We start from the raw sequence: 22863 nt of genomic DNA, 5'->3' as shown, positions 1-22863 counted from the left end.
TGAGCTTCCATGGCGGCATGTAGTATGTGAATAACACACAGACACCCATCCCCATCAAGTGGCACCTGAACAGCAGGTAGCGGTTGCACAAATGTGGTGTAAAATATCCAAGGCAATCTGGATTTGCTATCACAGTATCAAGCACCATGACATGAAGGTGCTATAAAAGCAAGATGTGGTACTATGACATTAGCTTTTAATTGCAGAATGCGAGAAGCAGGAACCACGATTATAACCGGGTTTCCCCTCAAGTTTCCTCTAAGCATGCACTGGTATGTTTTCATGTGGTTTTACCACAGTCTTAGTTCAGGATCTGAAATACAATCTCCACCCCACTCCACCCCAACAAACTAAAATCATGGGTAGCCCAATCCTGTGGTTCTCAGTGCCCAGGGCTGCAGCACTGCCAAAATGGCTGAATCCCATAGGGCTGGAAAGCAGTGTTGGGGCTACTCGGGGAAAGGGAGCTTACTCTCCCTTACCCTGTGTAACAGCCAGGATGTCCTCAGATCTGCACCTGCTATAGAGCAGGCGCAGAATTGAGGGGACCCGTTTTGGGTTTCCAGGGCTGGAGCCTACCTGGTTTCCTGGAGCCTGCTGCCATCTCCGCCCCTGTCCTGCCTCACCTTCCCCCTGCCCTCCCCCACCCCAGAATGCTTCCCCTCCCACCCCAACTTATCGTTCCACTGCCCAGTGCTCACCTGGAGCTCTGGCCAGTTGTCCTCTGTCCTTTGCCTGACACTGGCTCAGCATGGACTCGAGCTGAGCCAGCTCTGAAGCAGTGCAGAGTGTCACAGCCGTGCCTTATGGCATGTTTGTGACACTGAGTGCCTGAGTGGATCGGGCCCTGAGTCTCCTGGTTGCCTGATGGAGGTGTGTCTGTGTGTGTTTCATAGCTTGGCTACAGTACAGGACTAGATGGAATGCGGGCTGACAGAGTAAGTAGATGGCAGCCAAGTGTGGCCACAGATTTTGAGTGGTGAAGTGCAGATAGTCCAGGATGTATTCATGGGCAAGGTGTCAGAAACTTAAAGCCAAACTCAGAGTGACATCAGGGAGACCCATGATTTGATCTCCCACAACTATATAGGTGTCATATGGAAACGTATGTTTCTCTCTCACCTTGGAAAAAGTTGTAATTCAGGTGATTGGACAGCAATTCAGAGGGGTTTAGATCCCCTCTCCCTGCAGTACCATGGTCCCAGTCCTTTGTTTGATTACTGCACACTAGTGATACCAAAGAATTCAGGGTTGTAGAACCTCATGGCAGATCATGAAATGTTCCTGGAAGTACTTTTCCAAACATGGCATTCAGGCAGTACAAGGGTAGAAAGATGAGCAGTGTAATAAATCTGGGCAAATAACTATGTGCTTTTGGGTTGGGATTGGCTGCAAGTGTTTGAGAAAGAAAGGTGAAGCCCATAGTGAAAAACTCACTGAAAGATCAGTGCAGAAACAATGAGTTCAACTGGAATTTTGCCTACATCTGAAATCTGATGAAAACTGACCATTTTAAATGCTGAATATTCAAGCACTTGTGTGTTGAACAGGGTGTCCAACTGAATCTGAACTTGAACTCCAAGTTAAAGTTCTCTCCAGTTTAGAGAGGATTTTTCCGTGAGCAAGAACTCAATTCTAAAATCTTTTGGTTCCATTGAACCTGAGCTACCACAAAAAGTGGTAATTGATTCAAAACTGGTTCAAGAATAAGCAAGTAGGTAACAACCCAATCGACCTAACCCCCCTCCCCCACAACTGGTGTACTTGTGCCAATGAAATGCATGCTGCATCTTGTGGGGGGGGGCAATCATGGAGGTCACCTCAAGGTAAGAGTCCATTTGTTCCCTTGCCCTGAGCCAAAACGCCACTGCCCCAATAGGTTCCCTTCGATCTGCACCAGCCATTTTGTAAGCACAGAACTGAAGAGATTAGGGGAGAGGGAAGGCAAAGGGGATGGGGATAGGATCCTGGTGCATGCCAGTGCTGCTGGAATTCACCCCTCCTTCCCCCATTCTACCACCTGCCTGCCCTCTTGCTGCACAGACACTTTCCTGTTCTTCTCCCCACCCCATTCCTCCCCCTGCCTGCCCACCTTGCCAGCTTACCTGCACTCCTGCAGATAGCTGATAATGGCAGTGGACAGCCAACACTGCTGCCTTTTGTGGTGTGGTGGTGACTATATGGCCATTTAAGAGCCTCTGTACTGCTGCCATAAAGCCCAGTTAGGATTGGGCTGTAAGTAAATTGGGCACCCAGAAGACTCTTTAGCGGAGTGGATAGAGATCCTTTCTCCTCCAGCTGTACTCAAAGAAACTTCTTAGGGTCAATCTTATCCCCTCCCCTGCCACTAGAACTAGTGTTCCAACAGTGAGGAGTGCTTTATGGCTTTATTGCAAACAGGATACTGGCGGGTTTTAAGGTATGGTTTGTGTTTTAATTGTGATTTTATGCTCTTGTATTTTTACATTTGGTTTTTTGTAAGCTGCTTTGGGTCCATTCAGGGAGAAAGGTAGGGTCAAAATACTGCAAATGAATGAATGAATGAATGAATGAATGAATGAATGCTGGCAGTGTGTGGAGTGACTCGTTGCCAGTTTGCCGACAGGAAGGCCAACACAGCCCTATACACAAGCAGTGAACTGCCAAAGGACAACTGAAAAAGGTAAGTTGGCAGGGGAGGTGGGATGGGGTATGGAAAGGTGGACTGGGGTGGCAACAGGGGCAGGGGGAGGACTGGGCTGCTAGTTAGCCATTTGGAGAAAAAAACAGAGGAGGTGGAGCAAAATAAACTGGTAGGCTGCAGAGCATAAGACTAGTCTCAAGTAGAAGCTCTTCCACCTACAGGTCACGGAGTCAGCAACAAGGCCTAAGTGTGGAGGATTCTTGAACAGATGCTGCTGCAAATGTGTTTCCATGACACTGCAAGTCTTCCTTGCTTCCATTCTACTGTCCATCAAAAGCAGGATCAGTGTGAAGCACTTTTTGCTAAGCAAATGGAACTTTTTGAAAGGAAAAAAATGGAGTCAGAGGAGTTGGGGATTGGTTGATTATAAAAGGAAGGCTGGAGGTGCCATTTTAATTCCCTCAGAACATCCTGAGCCCTAATTTCTCTCACACTAGAGAGAAGGGGGTTGGGGCATTATTGGCAGGGCAGGAGGTCTGTCTCAGTTGGTAGAGCTGCCGCCTTGTATGCCTGAAGATCTGAGGCTGCCAGTTCGAAACAACCGGAAGTACCCGAGAACTGAGGACACGCTGATATACTGATGAGCTGACCCTCGGTGGCAGAGAGGAGTTGCCGTCAAGTGGAGTGTGGGAGGCGAAGGGACACAGAGAGACCAGACCAGGAAGGAATCCAGCTGGAACGAGGAGTTCTCTGAAAGACTAGAACTATTCAATTGTAAAAATCCCTACGGGGGTTTAGAACAGCCTGCCTATGTAAACCGCCTTGGATTAAAGTCTGAGGAAAAATCTGATGACCAAGAAAGGCGGTATAGAAATACCTGTATAAATAAATAAATATTGGGATATTACAATATATACGCTGTCTCTGCCTGTACCAATGCTAAGAGGACATTGGTGGCTACTATTGTGGCTCTTGCTACCACCATCCAATGAAGCCAGCAAAGCCCACCCACATGGGAAGGTCTCACTTGCAGGTTTACTTACTTGATACTGGTGAAGAGTTGGCACTCTACTCAGTGCCAGTGTGTCAGGAGGTGCCATTTTTATTTCCCCACAATGCTCCATCCCCTGACAAGACATTATTGGGAAGGGTTCAGCGCATTGCCTATATCAGCCATGGTGGCACACTGAGATCCCATTTCCAGAGGGTGTTGGTCTTTGGTGTAGGTGAAGGGGCATAAACAGCAATATTAATCTCAGTTATTACTGATTTAAATCAATTTTGGGTTTGGTTTTATTCTACAAGAAATGTATTCAATCTGATTCAAAACCAGAATGCCTGAACTAGTTATCAAATCACCCCCCCCTTTTTCTTTTTTTACAGCTAGCATTTTAAAGTTAGTGCCAGAATCAGAATTGACTCAGAGAATTAAAGAATACTGATGAATCAGAAATGGAACTGTCCCCCAATTTGGAATGGTTAAACTCCTTGGTTTGGATTTTAGAAACTCTTTTTGTAAAACTCCTGTCTCCCAAATTTAATTACTGTATTTACACAGGCATATATAAACTCAGACGGAGCTGAAATCCAGGGCCAAACTGAATGAGGCATATCATCCTCAGCATTTGCATTTCAAATGTTAAAACCCCATTTTTGGAACTGTAGCATTCAAAAAGTAATAACCATATTTATACAAGTGAATTTGCAATTTGATACGTTTGAATGTGGATTTTAACCCAAATGAATCAGAGATTTACAAATATGGGTTTGTGTCTGTTTGTTTGCAGGTATATGTTGGACTTTTGGGGCCCATGTATACATCATGATCAACTGGAAGAATCTGTATGTACACTGCATTATTTCATGAATGCATTTATGGCTGTCTGAATGCTTATAGACCTCTTTCTTTTGTGAATGCTTCTTGGGACATGTTAGAATGGATATAATGTACACTGCAAACAACACTTGTGAAGGGAATTTGAGAAAACCCGGAAATTGCATTTAGAGAAATCATTCATGGCAGAATGGTGGGTCTGCACAAAAACATCAATGTTTAGCTAGCAGGCCCTCTTAAGCTCCTTCATCCGCCCCTTGCAATCATTTCTCCTGTGCTCCCTTTGAGTCCTACCAACAATGGTTGGGGCTGCTGCAGTGCGCCACACAGCCAGGACAGACCCACAAAGCTGCCAGACCCTCCCATGAATTCTTTGGCAAGCTGCTGGTTGCTGAGGCAAAAGCAAAGGGCACTTCCTCCTGCAAAGCCCTCTTATTGCCACGGGCCTTTTTCTCTCCTTTTGTTTGATAGACACTGAGCCATAATAATCTCATTCTGCCCCAAGGGGGGACAACAGCTTTTGTGAAGTAGACTTTTACAAACTGTTTTGACCGAATCATTCCCAGCTTCAGTCCCTCTCTCTCTCTCCCTCTCTCTCATTCTCTCCACGCACGCACACACACACTCACACACACACACACACACAGCCCCTCCCTGCCGACTGTATCATTGTCGCATAATTAAACCAGCGGTCCTGTTTGCCCTTGTTTCCTGTTAATTGTTTGCTCACAGCCAGGATTAGTGACTAGGGGTTATATTTTAAATTTCACATGTTGGCCATGCCACAGGAAGCCACACTCTACATTCTGGTTCCTCCTCACAGAACTGTCACTACCAACAAACGAGTAGGAAAGAGCAAAATGGGATCATTCTGGAAGTGTAATTGTGAATCGACATTTGTGGCAGTGCTGGGAATCTGAGCGACAACTCTAAAGGAGTTGCTTGCAGAGTGACATATTTACAGCCCAAGCCTCTGCATGTCTACTCAGAAGTGAGTCACATTCTAGTCAATGACGCTTACTCCCAGGTAAGTGTGCTTAAGATTTCAGCCTTAGGGCCTTGCTATATAGCCAGAGGAGCACCTTTAAATGTTATGCCTGGGAATTGAAATTTATAGCTTTGTTGGAAAGACAATGGGCTGAATAAAAGTGTTTGTGTAACCAGTAGTCCCTGGGAAGACAGAGGATATTTGATCAACTACGGTTGAAGATCTCAACCTGGCAGCTCGGCAAGGTAGTAGAGACTTTTCCTGCTGGGGGACTATTACACCCTTTGGACAGGTGGAGACAATTTAATACATGGCGGAAAGTGACATAACAGCCCTCTTCTCAACACTCAATATTTCTTTCATACACTGAAGACCTTGAGAGAAAGATGTGAGAGAATTAGAAACCTCTCTTCCAACCCTTTGGTTGTCACATTGATGTATGGATGCAAGAAGTCAGGGACTTTCTGTGAGAAAAGAGCAGCACACTCCAACTTTCCATATACATAGTCATGCCAGTCATGCTGGGCTATTGAGGGACAATATCTGGTGGGTTTGGGGCTGGTCTTTCTTAAAACAGCACAGTAAACTCAGCCTTGCAATGGTTGTTGGCCAGAATAGGTGCTAGAACTTTTGGTGTTGCCAGAAAATAAGTTCATTGTGGATCCCATGGTGCAAGGAGAGAGATGGAATATTTTAATAAATCAGTATAAAGTGAAAGCTGTTGAATTCTCCTCTCCCCAACCTCACTAATCCATAGCTCCTGTAGTACCTCCTCTGGTCACAGTCCTAGCTCACCTCCATTCCTTTTGCTTAAGGTTCTAAGCGAAACTATTGCTTTGACAGCCTTCTTAGCCACATCTTCAATCATGCCCTCCCTCGTGACAATCTCCTACAAGAAGAAAATGCTCCCCTTTCCATGCCTCATGCCCTGTCTTGCCACTGCTGTCCCACCTCCACTCAGCACATTCCACAGTTTGTGATATATTAAACCCCGTTAGTAGCATAAAGAAAGCTCTAGCTACTCAGTCAGTGAAAGATCATAGAGATGAGGTAGAAGAGGTAGAGGTGAGACAGATGCAAAACCTTAGCAGATGTCCTCCGTAAGTCATCACTCATATGGCAAAGGGCTCAGATAGGACCCCTGAGTGGTCATGTTGCTTGTGTCACAGGACTTAATCCACAACGATTCTTTTTTCTTTTTCCTGCTCTCACTCTCTCAGAACTTTTGAAGCACCAGATCCACTTTAGCTCCATAAATGAGGATGGAACTGATATGAAGAAACAAGTTTTGGGGTTGGAGGGGAGAATGGAAAATGAAAAAAAAAATGAGATGATGGTTATTCCTGTTTCTGAATAACCATCTGACTTGGTGACTTCTGCAGTAACTGTTTTGCTTCTGTCATGGCAATGATCACTCTCTGCGGCGACCGAACAAGGAGCAGCTTTACTCTGGCCGCAAAGTGGAGATGCAAGGGGAGAGCAGGGACCAGTGTTCACCCTGGCAGCTGTTGGTTGCGGGCAGAAGGCAAACCTGGCCTCCCAACTGACCACAGGCCAGTTGATCTATCAGGAAGGCAAGTCTTCATAACCAGGTTCATCTGTACCTAGTCTAGGCAGTAGCTCAGTGCCTCTGGGGAGTAGACAGGTATGTTTTCCTGCTCTGGGCAAAACTGGCACAGAGCCACAAGTTTGTGTGTGAATCACTCACTCTAGTGCATGGTTTTAGGTGGTTTGGGTGGATAAGTGAATTTGGTAATTAAGGGCCCATCCTAACATGCTGCTGTGAATCAGAACTTGCATTCCAGCAGCACAGCAGCCTTTCTGGCATCACAAAATGCAACATGCTCTCATGTGACACTGGACCACTGCTGGGAATGGCAAGTGGCAGCGGCTGCGTGACAGCAGCCTTCAAAGATGCCCCAGCACCAGTAAGTTGGCACAGGGCAGCAGTGGGTGGAATGGGGTGGGGAGGGAGAAGAATTCAGTAGGGACTGGGACAGAGAGGATGTACATTGAGGGCATGGGAAGGGGTGGTTATCATTGGCAGTGGATCCACCCATATCCTACTTCCCTTCCTGCTCTGATTCACCTCCCCACGTCCCCAGATTTGAGCCAACCAAAGAGCAGGTGCAGGTCCAAGTAGACCCATTGCAGTAGCAGAGGCATACTTTAAAGAGCCTCCAGGACTCCCCCCCACATGGACTCTGTGGGCATTCCTGCATTTGGGGGGGGGGGTTAGTTAGGATTTGGTTGTATATCACTGGTAGAATCAGTGCAAGTAAAAGGGAAGTTTAGAAATAAGGGAAGATGAGGTGAAAAAGTATTTCATAACCACATCAGGGTGATAGGGAATGGGGTTGGGGGGGGCACTGATGGTGCAAGATGCTCTCAAGATAGGAGAGAGGAAAGGGCCTGGAAGAGGACAGGGTCAGGGCTCACACTTTTCTGTAACCCTAAAAGATCAACTCTAAAATCTTAGGTCTGCATCTGGAAATGGGCACCTCAGCAGCCCAAACAGGGCATCTGCATTGGGGGATGGAGTGACACAGTACAGAGTTAACACAGAAATTTAGAAAATTAAAACTATCATCAGCAGAGAAATATGCTTGTAAATCTTAGAGACCAGTTATGAACTATGAAAATAAACCAAACATTTTCAAGAGGTTAAACCCATAACACTGATATTTTCATTTGTATATTTTCATTAAGTATCTACAGTTCCAAAAAAAACTGTACTTTTCTGCCATTAAGCCCTGTATTTTTAGAATTGCAAATAGTTTTGACATGGTCACTGTTAACCTTTTCTTTTGCACCAATCATGGCTTTGGGCTTTTGTGAGATCCACATCTTTATCATAAATATGTCGATCTTGAATCTCATGCAAAAAGCTTGCCATTTCTCCAAAGCATGTAATGAGAAAGCCTGTGGAGTTCTGGGACCATCATCTTCAAGTATTGCCTGAATTGTTTTCACATTTTTTTTTTCCTTGTAGAACTGTTGAACAAATTTGCTTGGCCATCAAACATGGGGGAGGGATTTATATAGGGGATATAGCACTTCCAACACTAATCTGATGCAATATAATGTATCTTTTGTATTCTACAAGACTCATAACGTCATTGCAAAAGGTCTCCTTTATTGCAACTTTGGAAAACATAGTTGTGACATCTTGATGTATATTGTTAGATCTTTTGCCCAAAGTCTACAGTATCAACTTTTCAAATCTTCTGTCTTCAACCAGAGTCTGCTCAGTGATAGTAATCACAGTAAATGAAGCTCCAAAATTCTTTTGGTTTTCTGTCTTCTTGCAGCTGTCTTGGTAAAGTGTCAGGACGATACACATTCTCTGTCCATGGTGCTGAGTCACATTTTCATAATTCAATACAAAAACTCTCTCTCTCTCTCCCCCCCCCCCAGTTCTTAAAAAAAAAAAATGTTGCCAACTGGAGTGCCATAGAAGATTTAAAAGTATGTTTTTATTAGTTTTTAAAAAGCCACTGTAGAATAACATTTTAGCTAATGACTACAGTCTATCGCTAATGATCACATAATATGTAAGACTATACTGTATATAACAAGAAACTAATATGGAGCCAAATGTTTTGTAACAAGAATGGCATGGAACATTCTTCATGACTTTTCTCCATGATATATAGAACAAAATTGCTGAACCACCACTATTTTTAAGATAGTGGCACCTTATTCAATACAGAAACAAAAAGGAAAAAAGAGGGCAGCAACAAAAATACCCCTCTTTAGAAAGGCAAACTGGTGCTGGCTGGATAACATAAAATTATATGAAGGGCATCCCAATTCTATTGGGCATGCCCCACTGAGGGTTCTGCCAGTGCTAACTGCCTCACTAAAGTTGCAAAAGGCATTGACAGTGCACAGAGTAGGTTAAGTGGCAGTGGTGGCTGCCGAATCCTAGCCCCCTTCCCAGACCCAATCCTGTAGTGTGAACCTGCACCAGCAAATTCACTAGTGCAGGTCTGAGTAGACCCCACAATCTCTGAGAGACATTTTATAAGAACAAGAACTCAGAAAAAATATTTTTCTAAAACTAGAGAACTCACAACAATTACCGTTGAGAAAGACATTCTGTCAAAAGGTGTTGGGCAGTGAAAAAACTTTTGACTTTTCATAATAGGACAAAGCTGGGGTGCAAAACACTTTGCCCCACTATGGTTCCAGTCTGAAGAAAAGCTGTCATTGGCTTTAGAGTCAAATGTTTGTGCTAATTAAAATAGCATGAAGGATTGGAATCGCAGTGATGACAAAGTGCTAAAGTCCCCCAAATCTCACTGGTTTCTGTCCCATTTCTCATATACCCACACACACACACACACACACACACACACACACACACACACACACACACAGAGAGAGAGAGAGAGAGAGAGAGAGAGAGAGAGAGAGAGAGAGAGAGCATGCTATTTTGAAAAGGAAAAACTTTGTGGCATGGAACATATTTTGTGTAACACCTGTTTTGACTCTAAGATTCACAGGAATTGTAAGTAAAGTACACACCTTAATTTCCACACCATATAAAGCAGTAAAGTTTTAATAGCCTTGCATATTTTGCTCACCTGCACTTACACCTTAGGCTTCATATACCCACACTTTGCCTTGGTCTTTCAACTCAGCATTGTCTTGGGGAAGGTGTATTCAGGCAGAAATTCTACAGGCACCACTTTCCCATTACTTGAAAGAGGCACACCTGATAATTTTCTACCTAACACCTCCAACAGGGGCACAGTGCCAGTGCCACTCCCTATAGCCATAATTGTGATGAGTGTTCACATTTCAGATTTAAACTGGTTTACTAGCCATTCCATTTTGTTTCACTAAACTACAATTCGCAGGCTCCTGTAAACCTCAGATAATGCACAGTAGATGCTAGGGGCATTTTCATAGTCCAATCCTAATCACTAGTAGCACCAGCAGAATGTGTGTTCCATGATCAGTGCATGCTGTCAAAAAAGTGCCATGAAGAACCTTGTGCCAGTGGAAAGGCCAGATTCTTCTCCATGTGCTGGCAGAACAAAGGATCTGCCAAACCAGGTAAGTCTGGCACAGGGGTGGTTGGAGGGCTGGAGAGTGCAGGGGTGGGAAGAGGTGGAACATAGTGAAGAAAAGGGGAGAGCGGGGAAGAGAAGAAACACGGCAGGGTAAGGTGGTGATGGGGGTGGGATTGGTAGTGCCAACACACACTGTATCCTATTCCCCCCCCCGTCCTGGGCCCAATCTGCCTCCATGGATCAACTTGGACTTGCGCCAGTGATATTGCTGGTGTAGGTTGACCCATTGCAGCTGCTGGGGCTTACCCAGGGACAAGGGGACAACTGTCCTCTTATCCTGAGGAGACCTCCAGAAGTCAAAATTCCCTCATGGGATACAGTGTAGCCTGTGCTAGCACCACCAAACAGGAATTTACTAGAAGTGGGCTGTTAGTTCCAGAAAATCTTCCCAGTTGAAACCTCAGTCAAAAGTGGTAGCAGCAAAAAATCAAAAAAATAAAATCCTTAGATTGCACCCAAGCATGTAAGAGAAATATAATTCAAACTTGGGGAATATATATATATATATATATATATATATATATATATATATATATATATATATATATATATATTTGTATATTTGTATATATTTGTATATGTGCGTGCCTATGTGCGTTTTAGCTTGTTTGCAGATGCAACAGATTCCATAGCCTTTTTGATATCCAGATCAATCCTGCCCAAATCCCCCCCCCCACTGTGTAGCTATGCCAAAGGAGTGCATGCTTTATCAACAGGCAGGGGCAATTACAATGGTCTTCTTGGGGTAAGTGAACATTTGATCACCCTAAGTGAACATTTGATCACTCACCCCAGGGAAAGCCTCCTTCGCCACCATGGAACTCCTTGGATCTATGTCTGCTGTTTGGTTGGCAACCTTCAGTCTCGAAAGACTATGGTATAAGCCTGCAGCACCCGTTATTCCCAGGCAGTCTCCCATCCAAGTACTAACCAGGCCTGACCCTGCTTAGCTTCTGAGATCAGACGAGATCAGGCATGTGCAGGGTAACAGTTGCTGATATTTAGCAGCTGCAAATCTGAGGCATGTAACAGTGGTGGTAAGGGAGACACAGGGTTAGGATATTGATGCACATGAGTGCTGTTGATACTGTCCCCAGTTTGCCTCCCTCACTGCCCCCATTCTACCCCTCCACTCCCCCATTCCATCCCTGTTGCTGTCACCCTTACCTTTGTCGATCCAGGGGGCAGGCGTCCAACGCTGCCACTTGGTGTGGCAGTACACCTAGACTGGCCACTGTCAGAGGCCATTTTATGACACTGGAACTGTTTTCCACTGTTAATCCCTCTGCTCCAAGCCATGATAGGATTAGGCCATTGGTATGTGACACAAGTTTACAGGAAAATATTGATTTTTTTTTTCTTCCAAACATGCAAACATTTCAAACACTTTTTATTTATTTGATTTGTAATCCACCTTTCTCCCCAGAGAGCACCCAAGGTGCCTCACTTTTCAGAGATTTGCATTAATTCCAAACAGTGAAAGACTTTGTGATTTCTGTTGGTTTTTGGAGGAGACAACTCATCCTCATCTTTTCTTGGGAGGTCATATTTGTTAGATTTCTTGCTCCTCCAAAATGTGGACAATTGAAAGATGAACATAAAAACAACTGCCTTAAGCTTACAATTTCTTAAATATTCAGTTTGGGGGAAAAAAGGAGATGCTGCTTCCTTATTGCTTCAAATATAGTTCTTCATTGTGTTACAAAGCTTGGATAAGACCTTATATTTTAGACTGCCCTGACTAGGACCATTGAAAGCGTTACTAGGAGTGCCCTAAGACACATGTAACATGCACACATGGGGGAAATTGACCATGTGTGCCAGGACTAGGTGCAGTGGCTCATGGCACAACTCAAGATTGGCATGAAATGAGGAGAAGGGCAGGAATATAGGTTCCACAATATAAGGCTTATATTATGGGGATAAAGATACAATCATTGGGGAGGGGAATCAAAAAGATAATGCAATGAAATATTCTCACATATACACTAACTCAACTAAGGACACAATCCTTTCCTGTGCTGGAACAGGCAAGCCAGGAGGCTTGTACTGTATCCAGCACAGGATAGGGGCCAAAAGCGACTCAGCCAGAGGCAAGGGGAAACTTTTCCCTTTACCTCTGGGAAAGGTGCCCTTTCCCCTATGAGTCTCCTCAGACTTACACCACTTCAGAACATAAGAACTTCTTGAGGCATAACTACAGAGTTCCAGCCTGCCTCCTGGTCCCCGCCCACCCACTCACCTCCAGGGCTGCTATTATTATTATTATTATTATTATTATTATTATTATTATTATTATTATTATTATTAACAGTATTTATATACCGCTTTTCAACTAAAAGTTCACAAAGCGGTTTACAGAGAAAAATCAAATAACCCACCGCCCGCCCTCCCCCGCCCAGGAACGCCTCCTCCCTACCCCCTCCCTGCCTCTCTCAGAGCCTTGCATCAGCCCAACTGGGCCAATGCAAGACTCGGTGCCTCCGTCGGTGTGGAGGCTTGTTCCAGCCTCCACAGGCCAGCTCGCCTCTGCGGGCCTGCCTAGCTGACTTCTGAGGAGGTGCAAATGTGCCTTACAGTATTTGCCTTAGGGTTTTTCAAAAGGTGTTTGAAAATCCAGGTACAGTATACAATGTCTAACAGTTGATTCCTATTTGTGGACATTCTTAGAGCCCAATCCTATGCATGTCTGCTCAGAAGTAAGTCCCATAAGAGTCAATGACGCTTACTGCCAGGTAAGTGTGCATAAGATTGCAGCCTTAGAGGTGTAATCCTAAGGTGCTCTTGGGCCTGAGGCACGTCTGTGCCTCCTTGTGAGTTGGCTGGGCTGGCGCAAGGACATGAGCTAGCCCAGCCTCCATGCCAATGGAGAAAGCTAAGTTGGCACCGTCCACCCTAGGCCGGTGCAGGGGTTTGAGGAGGATGGGCAGAAGGAATAATGGGGACATTTGGAGGCAGGGGAGGGCAGGACAACAGGCGGGATGGGCCAGGGACAGTGGCAGTATTCAGAATCCAGCACTTAGCCTGCATCCCTTTGCTAAAGCCATGTTGATTCTTCCTCAGCAAGACTTGTTCTTCGTACTGGGCCATTAGCAACTGAGAGAAGGGCGATTTTCATCAGCGAAAACAGTGCAAGGGGAGAGACTTAACCCCATCTTCCCCATGCCTTAGTCTAGGAGATTTTGCCCCACAACATCTGCCATTTGTAAAAGTTTTTTAAAGATGGAGAATTTGTGCATCCTTGCTGTCAGATTTGCTTATAAGGGAATGATGCAATTCCTCACCACTTCCTTCCCTCTCCTTTGTGTTGCTCTGGACACGGGATTCCTCTCTCCTTCCACCAATTTACTTTCATCAGCTGCCATCCTGTTGTGGAGAGCAACAATTTCATGAATGCTATGCACACGCATGGCTGCACATGGATCATGTTCTAAACAATATTATTTATAAATATGTAGACATGTAAATCCAAACAGGATTTATCAAAGGCTGAAAGCTAGCTACAAATCTCAAATGACTTATAAATATTAACATACAGAAAAACTTCTAAAGAGAAATCTGTGCTGTTTGCCAAAACAAAGCTCATTTGATTAGACTAGAATTGCTTTATGAAAATTTTGGATAATTTTCATCTGCGTGAGACCTTCAAGAAACCTGTATAAAATAATAAAATAATGTTTGACCTTGATATGGTTCAGAAATACAATCTACAATAACTTTCTTGCCACCTTATTTGTACTTTTGGTATTGCAAACCTACCATCACGGTCAGAGATTTTCTCTTTCACAGAAATATAAGGTAGTTTTTAAAAAAAAAAAATAATTATTATACTAACATTCTCCTTTCCCCCCTAATCCTGAACAAAGATTATATGACAAAGCTCATCTAATCTTATGAGTAAGCTTGATTTCAAATGGAAATCTTTTTAATCATTTCCGATGAATTGTGGCCTAATCACAAAATATTTAGCAGCGTTTCAGCTACACATAAAAATATAGATCAGCAGAAGACTCTGCTCGTTGTCTTCAAAGAAGGTATAAATTATGTCTTCCAAGCACTTTCTTTAAAAATGGTGCAATGGCTTCTTTGTGGTCTAGAATGAGGTACGACTATGAGGTCTTCTGTGAAATGTGGTACAGAAGAACATAGGGGTGGGATGGTCTGACCTAGCTGCTAGAAATGTGCTGTGAAAAATGCATACAAAATAGGATTGTTAACAGGTTGCTTGGGCCCTCTGATGATGGGAATTGGCATAGCCAATGTCAAGCAAATGCATGTATTTGAGAGAGCTGGGATAGCTGAAAGAAGAAAAGAAAAAGATTTAGGTAATAGTATGGTCCCACAGGAGTATCAAAAGTAAGGACAAAACGTATGTCTGCCCCAAATAAATATTCCCTGACTGATTACTATTTTGGTGTCAGAAGGAATTTTCCTTTAGGTTTGACGGGCTACTAGCCCACAGGTGTGTGCTTCACAATCCTATCGTATGGGCTCTGGCTTGCAGCAGAACCTGCCTCCCACAGCTGGAGATAGCTGAAAAGCAGTTGTAAAGCGCCTACCAGGAGTGGCTAAGTAGTGTGGTGCTGGGACACAGGAGGGGAGGCTGGAGCCTTCCCCCCTATGTCATTGGCTCTCCCACTGCCCTTTGCAGCAAGTAAGATAGTGGGAGAGGTGGGAGTGTGGGAGAGGGTAGAACAGTGGCAGGACAAAGGCAAATTTGGGTGGAGAGGGTGTGTGATGTAGGACAGGGAAGGGTGGATCTGGTGGTGATGGTGCATCCCGGATCCTATTCCCCATTTTTGCTGCCTCCCCCCCCCCATCTCTCCTTGAACTTGTGCTAGCAAAATAGCTAGCATGGGTTTGAGGAGACCCACTGTGGGTCAGGAGGCTTATGCAGGGATAATGAGATTTAAATCCCCTTCCCCTGCTGATGCCTCCCAGTCCTCCCCTCCCTGCTAGATACAGTGCATTCATTTTTTACACAGCTGCACCAGTGGGGAGGGGGGGCAGAAGATACAATTGGGCTCTTAGGGTTATCTTCCCTTAGAGGCCTCAATGCTTTCCTCTGCTTTGTGCTTTGGGCAGCCCAAATAATGCACAATGGGGAGTGGCAGCAGGTGGTTCATGGGTCAGGCTACATTATCTTTTTGCCCTGTCTTCATGGAATGGATGCATGTTTAGAAAGCAGAAAGTCACAAATGCTAAAAAATATTGGGAAGAAGAAGAGGAAAAACCAACAAGGAGCTATACTAAGTGCAGTGTGCCCTGAGCAACAGCTCTAGCCTGTTATTGTGCATTAAGGCTATATAAGTACGTTTTCCTGGGAGTAAAGTCCATTGAACACAATGGGACTTCCTTCTGAGGAGACATATCTAGGATTGCATTGTTGGTCTTGATACGAGTAGTATGTAGTCACTCAGAGTTCTCTGTGTTTTGTAAGATGCCACTTTCTGTTTTCACAATGTCATGCTCATGTGACTATGTCACAAGGACCTCGGCAGTTGGTGAACTTCTAGAGATCAGCTCTCTGCTCTTCCTAGAAATATTCTTAAAGTCTGCTTGAAGGAACATGCTTTGTTTTTTTCTGACTTCCTGGCTAAAAGGGAATGCAAGAACTGATGAATCTCAGGACTGCATGAATGAGCGATTCTCAGTCAAATAAGTGGATACTATGTGGCTCCTCTTTGAAACACCCTGAAGTGCAGAAGCTCCGCTTGGTGGCCTGAGGCCAGCTTGGTTCTAAACAGCAGATAAAAAAAGACACACAACACTTTTAGGAGCTCAGAAACTATTGTGAATAATCCAGTGCGAGGCCTGCGCAGAGTTGAATGTTCAGGGTGTTGATCACTGCAGGGAGAAGACCTGTTTGTGCAGAAATACAGCTTTCCTCTATAAGCATCATCAGGTATTTCTTCCCTAGTGGAAGTGGAATACCTAGTGCTTGATCACTTCCAACATCCACACTCATCTGCGCAGCTGAAAGCCAATGAGTTTCGCTGATTCCCAAGACCTCCAGATCGAAATGAATGCATCTCACTAGATTGATATACAACCAGACCATGCTTGCTCAGATAATAAAAACATCAAACCAAAAATTTAAAGAGAAACAACTCAAATGTTTATTTTTTGCAAGTTTTATCCCTCTGCTGCCTCCAAAATCCTTCTCTTTGGCCTGCCATGCCACTCCCAAATTGACTTTTGAGTGTTTCTAAAGCTGTAAAAAACCCTTTTTTTGTCCACTAGAGGGCACAGGGGCCATTTTCCTCCTGGTGCATACAAAACTATGAAAGAGAAACATTAACATATATGATAACTCTCACAGAACTCTCACAGCCTGGAAATATGAAACAGCTCGTGCACCAAATTGATTCCTCTACCTTGTGCTACAATGATTCCGGGGATCAGGAGAAAGGTTTTGGGGTGAGGAGGTCAACTTTTGCCAAAGCAGAATAAACATATATCTGTTTTCTTCTTGTACTCTAGGATATCTTGGCACTTAAAAAAAACAAACAAAAAAAAACAACAACAGCTGTCGAATAGTAAGAGGTACATCTTGTGAATGCATTCTGAGAACCACAAAAATTGCCAGAGTTGTCTGTCCAGTTAATGTTGGCCATCTGGTTGTCAGGTGTGTTCAGGTATTTTTCCTCAATACCTTACACACACACACACACACACACACACACACTGTGGTTAGCTTCTGAAATAAATTAGACTTAATTTACTCTTTGGAAACAAAATAAATCAGATAGGATAATAGTACCATCTCTTTATCTCATTTGTTCCCATACAATTAGGAGTTTTACTGCCATGTTGTGACAGGTGACTGTGTTTGACCTTTGACGGTTGGTTGGTTGGCTGGTGCTCAAACTAATGAAGACCCTTAATGGATTGGCTTTTGTGAGGCTCTGAGTGGTGGGGTTAAAGAGAGAATGGTGTGGTAGACAAGAGTCCAGAGAAGATCCTTCAATTAAACCTGAAGTCTATTAGCAAAGAAATATTGAGTAGGTTGAGAATAAGAAATGATTTAAGTAGCCAGACGTCTTTGTGATGCGTTTGGATTATTTATTTATTTGGTTGGTTTATGCCTTGTTATTTTATTGTGGGGCATTGGTGCGAAATGCTGCCCAGTAGGACAGGCTGGCGCAAAGAGGCCTCTTGGTTCTTCAAGACTGGACATAGCATCCTGATCCTGTTGTTCCCTCCACAATCATTCTTGCATCAGCAAAAAGACTGAGAACAAATGAGGCAGTATTGGAAGCAAACAGAGAGTGATGCTTGGAAAAATAAAACTAGATCTCTGGGATAAATAAGAGACTTGGAGGGCTTAATTGGTGCTGATGATGTAAATAAATTACAGTAAAAGGAAGGGGCAAGAAGCTCATGGAGGTAGGGGGCCATTTAGAGCTGTGGATTGGGAGGCACATAAAAAAAAGGAGTAGAACACAGAGCTCGAAAGAATAGGAGTCTATACATCTCCAAGTAACAGTAGACACGCTGTTCAGATCAATGGGCAGCCCAATTCTATCTTGCACTGGAACAGGAGGCCGGTGGGCCTGTGTTGTATCTAGCACAAGTTTGGGGCTATCTGAGGCTTGGCCCAAGGCAAGGGGAAACTTTTCCCCTTACCCTAGGGATAGCCACAGCAGCCCCAATGGGCTTGAATCTGCACCACATAAATTGGTGGCACAAATCCAAACAGCCCAGGACTGCCCTGGACCACCCAGGAACGGGGCTAGGATCCGGCATGCCAGATCCTGGCTTTGTCACCCACTCACCCTGAGAATGGCTGCTGCCTGCCCCCCACCCTGAAATGCCTGTGTCCCTGGAGCTCCATGAAATGAAGAAGGGGTCAGACACTGGAGGTGCAAACGGCAAGGATAGGAAGCCAAACTCCATGGGTTCTGTGTGTAAGAGGGGGTTGGTTCCCCTTGATACCCTCCAGGTTTGCCCCTGCAGCATCCGAATGTAACACTGAACGCTCTCGTATTTGGGGAGACAGGTCATTTTTCAGGAAACGGGAAAAGGGATCCAAGTTTTGAATAATTTCTGAGTCAGTCTGAAGTGAGCTCAGTAGAGTTCCATATAATTATACAAAAGCCAGGAGTTGTTTGGATTTGCTTCTAGTGCCAATTGGAACACACAGGTCTCTTGGAAGGTAAAGAGCAGAAGTAAAGAAAAATGCGGGAACCCTTGTATTATTAGCAAAGCATTATTCGGTGGTAGATCGTCTTCCTTCCTGCCTAGAAAGCCTCATTTGGATGGTTGAGGTGGCAATCATAAACTCACTTACCTAGGAGTAAGGCCCATTAACCTCAGTGAGGCTTACTTCTGAGTAGACATGTATAAGCTTGCTCTGTAAATCTAGTATTCTCCAAAACACACACACAAATTGTTCATCTTTACATGGGGTCTGTTCCAGTTAGTGCTAGAGAGAGATTCAAGTAACTGTTAGCATTTTCAAAAGGAAGAATTTTTTTTTGTCCTAATAATGGTCACCTTAATGGAAAACCTTAATTTTGCCTGACCCACAGGTGTATCGATTTGGTCCCTGTTGCGTATATGCAACATAGGGCAGAAATGGCTTAAATTTGTTTTTACTCACCATGGTTTAGCCTAAGTAGGTGTGCCTCACAACATCTGCACTCATCTTTTTAAGATGTTCACACACTGCAGAATTTGAGCCTTGTCTTATCCCCCACCCCGCCATTTTGTTTCTTTGGCTTTATTTCTCTTTCTACATAAAATCCAGCCTGAAAAGGTGGCTTACTACTTTGTGTCATTTTAGTTGGCCTGAATTATTAACCCTTCCTGTTACTTTTGGCTGTTTTTTTTTCCCCCTAATGGAACTACGATGTTTATGAGTCTATAGGCACCAGAAGAGGAACATCACTTGCAAGACAGCAGAAGAACATCAGGTCAGCCATAGCACAGAGGAATTTCAATACTACCCATTATGATTCTACCAGAGAAATTTATGATGTGATATGATTTTTATGTTAGAAAGTAGAACTGATCATAAATGTTGAAAAGGAGCCAATTGGGGAACTTTCTCTGATAAGCTTGATGAGCACAGTAGTTAACCAGGAACCAAGAGGCACTGGGAAAATAAGTATGGCATCAAAGAAGTTGGCCAGACCTCGTGTTTACTCCAGTGAGGGACTGGGTGCACAAAATGTTCTATAAATATTCTAATGATTTAAAAACAAACCAAAAAACAACAACCCTGAATGGTTTGGGGTCTTGCCTTACCATCTGTGTGAATCACAATGTAACTGATAACTGCTTGATGACATCACTTACATTTGCATAGACTGAAATAAATTAAGGCATGCAAATGAGAAATAGCAGGTGGTTTTTGTCTCCTTCCTCTGGAAGTGCTGGCAACCTTCCCTCGAAGTTCATGCTAAGCAAGAGCTGCTTAGAGAAATGAATGGAGGAAAGTGCCTGGGAAAGCTCTGTCTTCTAGCTTCTTTTAGCCCTTTGATACCATATGTGTTGTAATCCCATATGTGTTACTGACGTGTATGGAAAGCAACTGATGTGCCATAAAATATAGATAATAATAATTCTGATGGTATGTTTTAATTCGTTCCTGTGGAACTTGAGGAGTGGAGGAAGAACTTACTGGATTCTGGAAATGGCGTGAAGAGCTCTGCCATCAGGCAGAGCATTCTGTCATGTTTCAATGATGTCATTCACATCATTAAAGTGATAGTCGCATAGGTCTCTTTGCTGCCACTGCTACTACAATGTATGGCAGAAGGAAAAAGACCACTCTTCTGTGTGGGCAGCAGTGCTGGCAGTGTTGGTTTCTGGGACAAACCCTAACATATGATCAGAGATTGACGAGATCATCCTTGTTCACTGTGATACTACACTTTAGCATGGGCCTAAATTCTTACCTCAGAATGCCAGGTGCAAGAGAGAGGCATCAGTATGCAGGTCTCTTGTTGCCTTGTGTGCTCCCTGAGGCATTTGGTGGACCATTGCAAGATACTAGATGGGCTTTGGCCTGAGCTAGCAGAGCTCTTCTTATGTTCTTATGGGTCTACCAGCTGTGGTGCATAATTACTATAGCCTGAAGTGACCATCTCATTTTGCCACATGCTAAAACCCATGATCCATGTACCAATATTGCATGGAAGGTCTTAGAAATTGTTCCCCATGGTGGCTGCCTGCACATATCAAGCAGTTTGGATGTACCAGCTCCCACCATGCAGATAAGAAAATTTTCTCCACAGTATCATACACCTGCTCCCTTGGGTGGGGTGAGAACATGTGGTGGTACATGAGAACATTTTGCCATTCCTTCAAAAGCCATCCCAGTGATACCAAATGCTAACAGGAATTATTTCTGTTTCTTTTTATGACATACACATAGACACAAATGTACAGTCTCTCTCTCTCTCTCTCTTTCTCTCTCTCTCTCTCTCTCTCTCTCTCTCTCTCTCTCACTCGCACACGCACACACAGAGAGAGAGAGAGAGAGAGAGAGAGAGAGAGAGTTGAATTCAACTATTCTTCTTTGCCTCTTATCTTCCCCCCTCTTTTCTACCACTTTGGGGAATAATTTAACATGTTACACACTAACTTTCCCATAATGGCATTCTGGCTTTTGAAATTCTGCCTCCCTGTTTTATGGCCAGCCCTCTAATGGTTCTCTCGCAGGCCTGCCTCTGGCGATCATGTAGGGAATAAATAGAAGCTGACACAGTAATTTACTTAAATCTTCTCCACACTTTTGCAGCATTTTCCTCCAGAGGATACCCTCGAAACAACAATTATTTGAAATGTCACGCGTTCTTGCCCCTAGGCGACCGACAAATGAACATTAAATCTATTAACAACAACCAAAAAAATTAAATGTTTACTTTTCCGAGAAGGTGAGAAGAAGCTGGGAGAGGGAGGGCTCCCTCCAATAAATTTATACTCAATAATAAAGAGGTGTAGTTAATGTTCTCTCTATACTGAGTTCATGTCTCAGGAAGAGGAGAGGAGCTGCTAGAGAGCTGCCTGAGAACTTGCTAGGACACCAGAAGCAGCATTCATGGGAGCACTGGGAAACCAGGGTGGGGGTCAGCTGTAGGTAGGGGCATGGCTAAGATGCTGCACATTCTGATTAAATGGAGAGTTCCAGGCAGAATACAGTACATGTTATAAATGTACAAGCTCTAGCCTATGGATTTAAGTTATGCAAGACAAACCGTTTTCTAACATGTAATATGTTTCCATGTTTCAGGTTTCCATAGAACAAGACAAAGGTTATAGAAACGTAGATAAAGACTTGGAACATTTTAAACTGAGTGCCCAGATTGCCAAGCATGCACATTTACATATCACATATAGATGCAATGCACCTCCCTTTCTCATATGCACACATGCATGGTGCGCGCGCACACATAAATACACAGAGAGGGCCTGATGGAAAGGGTGAAAGGTCTTGATTTGACTCAAATTGGATTAGCTGATCTATGGTCCAGCAGGGCTTAATGTGAGTCAAGGCTCACTAGGCCTCATTTCAGGCCTGGAGCATACATATATGTAAATGCCAGTCCTTAACATTATTCCCCAAGAAATAGTCACACGCAGTGGAGCTCTCAATGGGATTCTCAATTACCAGAGCCCTCAGGGATGAGGATCAAGTATAGCCTCAACTTCAGTTATGTCCCGGAGTGCATTTCTCCCCCCCCCCCCAATATAAGAGAATGGCTGCCATTCATCTCATGGGAAATGTTATAATTTGGCGGCACTGTTGCTATGTGCTCCGTCCCAGACATGGGTGGCTCAGCCACCATGGACAGTGATCTGACCGTGGGCTGCAGTTATCTCTACACAGCACACAGAGAACTATACCCCCCTGAGCCCTTTGAGATCATTGCCTAACACACACATACACACCATAAGTATTTCATAAGTGCATAATCCACATATCGCATTCCCCTGAGCCAACTTTATGAGGGAAAGAACAGTGGCAGCAAAAAGAAAGAAAGAAAGAAAGAAAGAAAGAAAGAAAGAAAGAAAGAAAGAAAGAAAGAAAGAAAGAAAGAAAGAAAGAAAGAAAGAAAGAAAGAAAGAAAGAAAGAAAGAAAGAAAGAAAAAGTCAGTACGTAAAGCCTTCAGAATAGAAAAGCAAAAGAATTGCCTTGTGGATGGCACCAAAGTCAGTCTGATCTAGCATTTGGCATCTAAGAGCAGGCAGCAGATGCCTCTAGAAGCTCACAGGCAATATCCTGTTGTTTATTCCCAGCATCTGCTACTCCAAGATATACTTCCCCTCTGCATGGGAGTTCCATTTAATAATGGCAGATAACAGTTGAGGCACTTGACCTCCATT

The 22863-nt window shown here is 43.9% G+C and overlaps 1 pseudogene; it reads right to left on the bottom strand.

Annotated features, from left to right (window-relative positions):
* Positions 1-11408: 11408 nt before the first annotated feature.
* LOC136647031 (5S ribosomal RNA) lies at positions 11409-11525 on the bottom strand (annotated as a pseudogene).
* Between the last annotated feature and the right edge of the window lie 11338 nt (positions 11526-22863).

Source organism: Tiliqua scincoides, chromosome 3 (genome assembly GCF_035046505.1).
Source record: "Tiliqua scincoides isolate rTilSci1 chromosome 3, rTilSci1.hap2, whole genome shotgun sequence".
NCBI lineage: Eukaryota > Metazoa > Chordata > Lepidosauria > Squamata > Scincidae > Tiliqua > Tiliqua scincoides.
The sequence above is the reverse complement of the archived record's forward strand: the minus strand, read 5'-3'. Positions and strand labels throughout refer to the sequence as shown.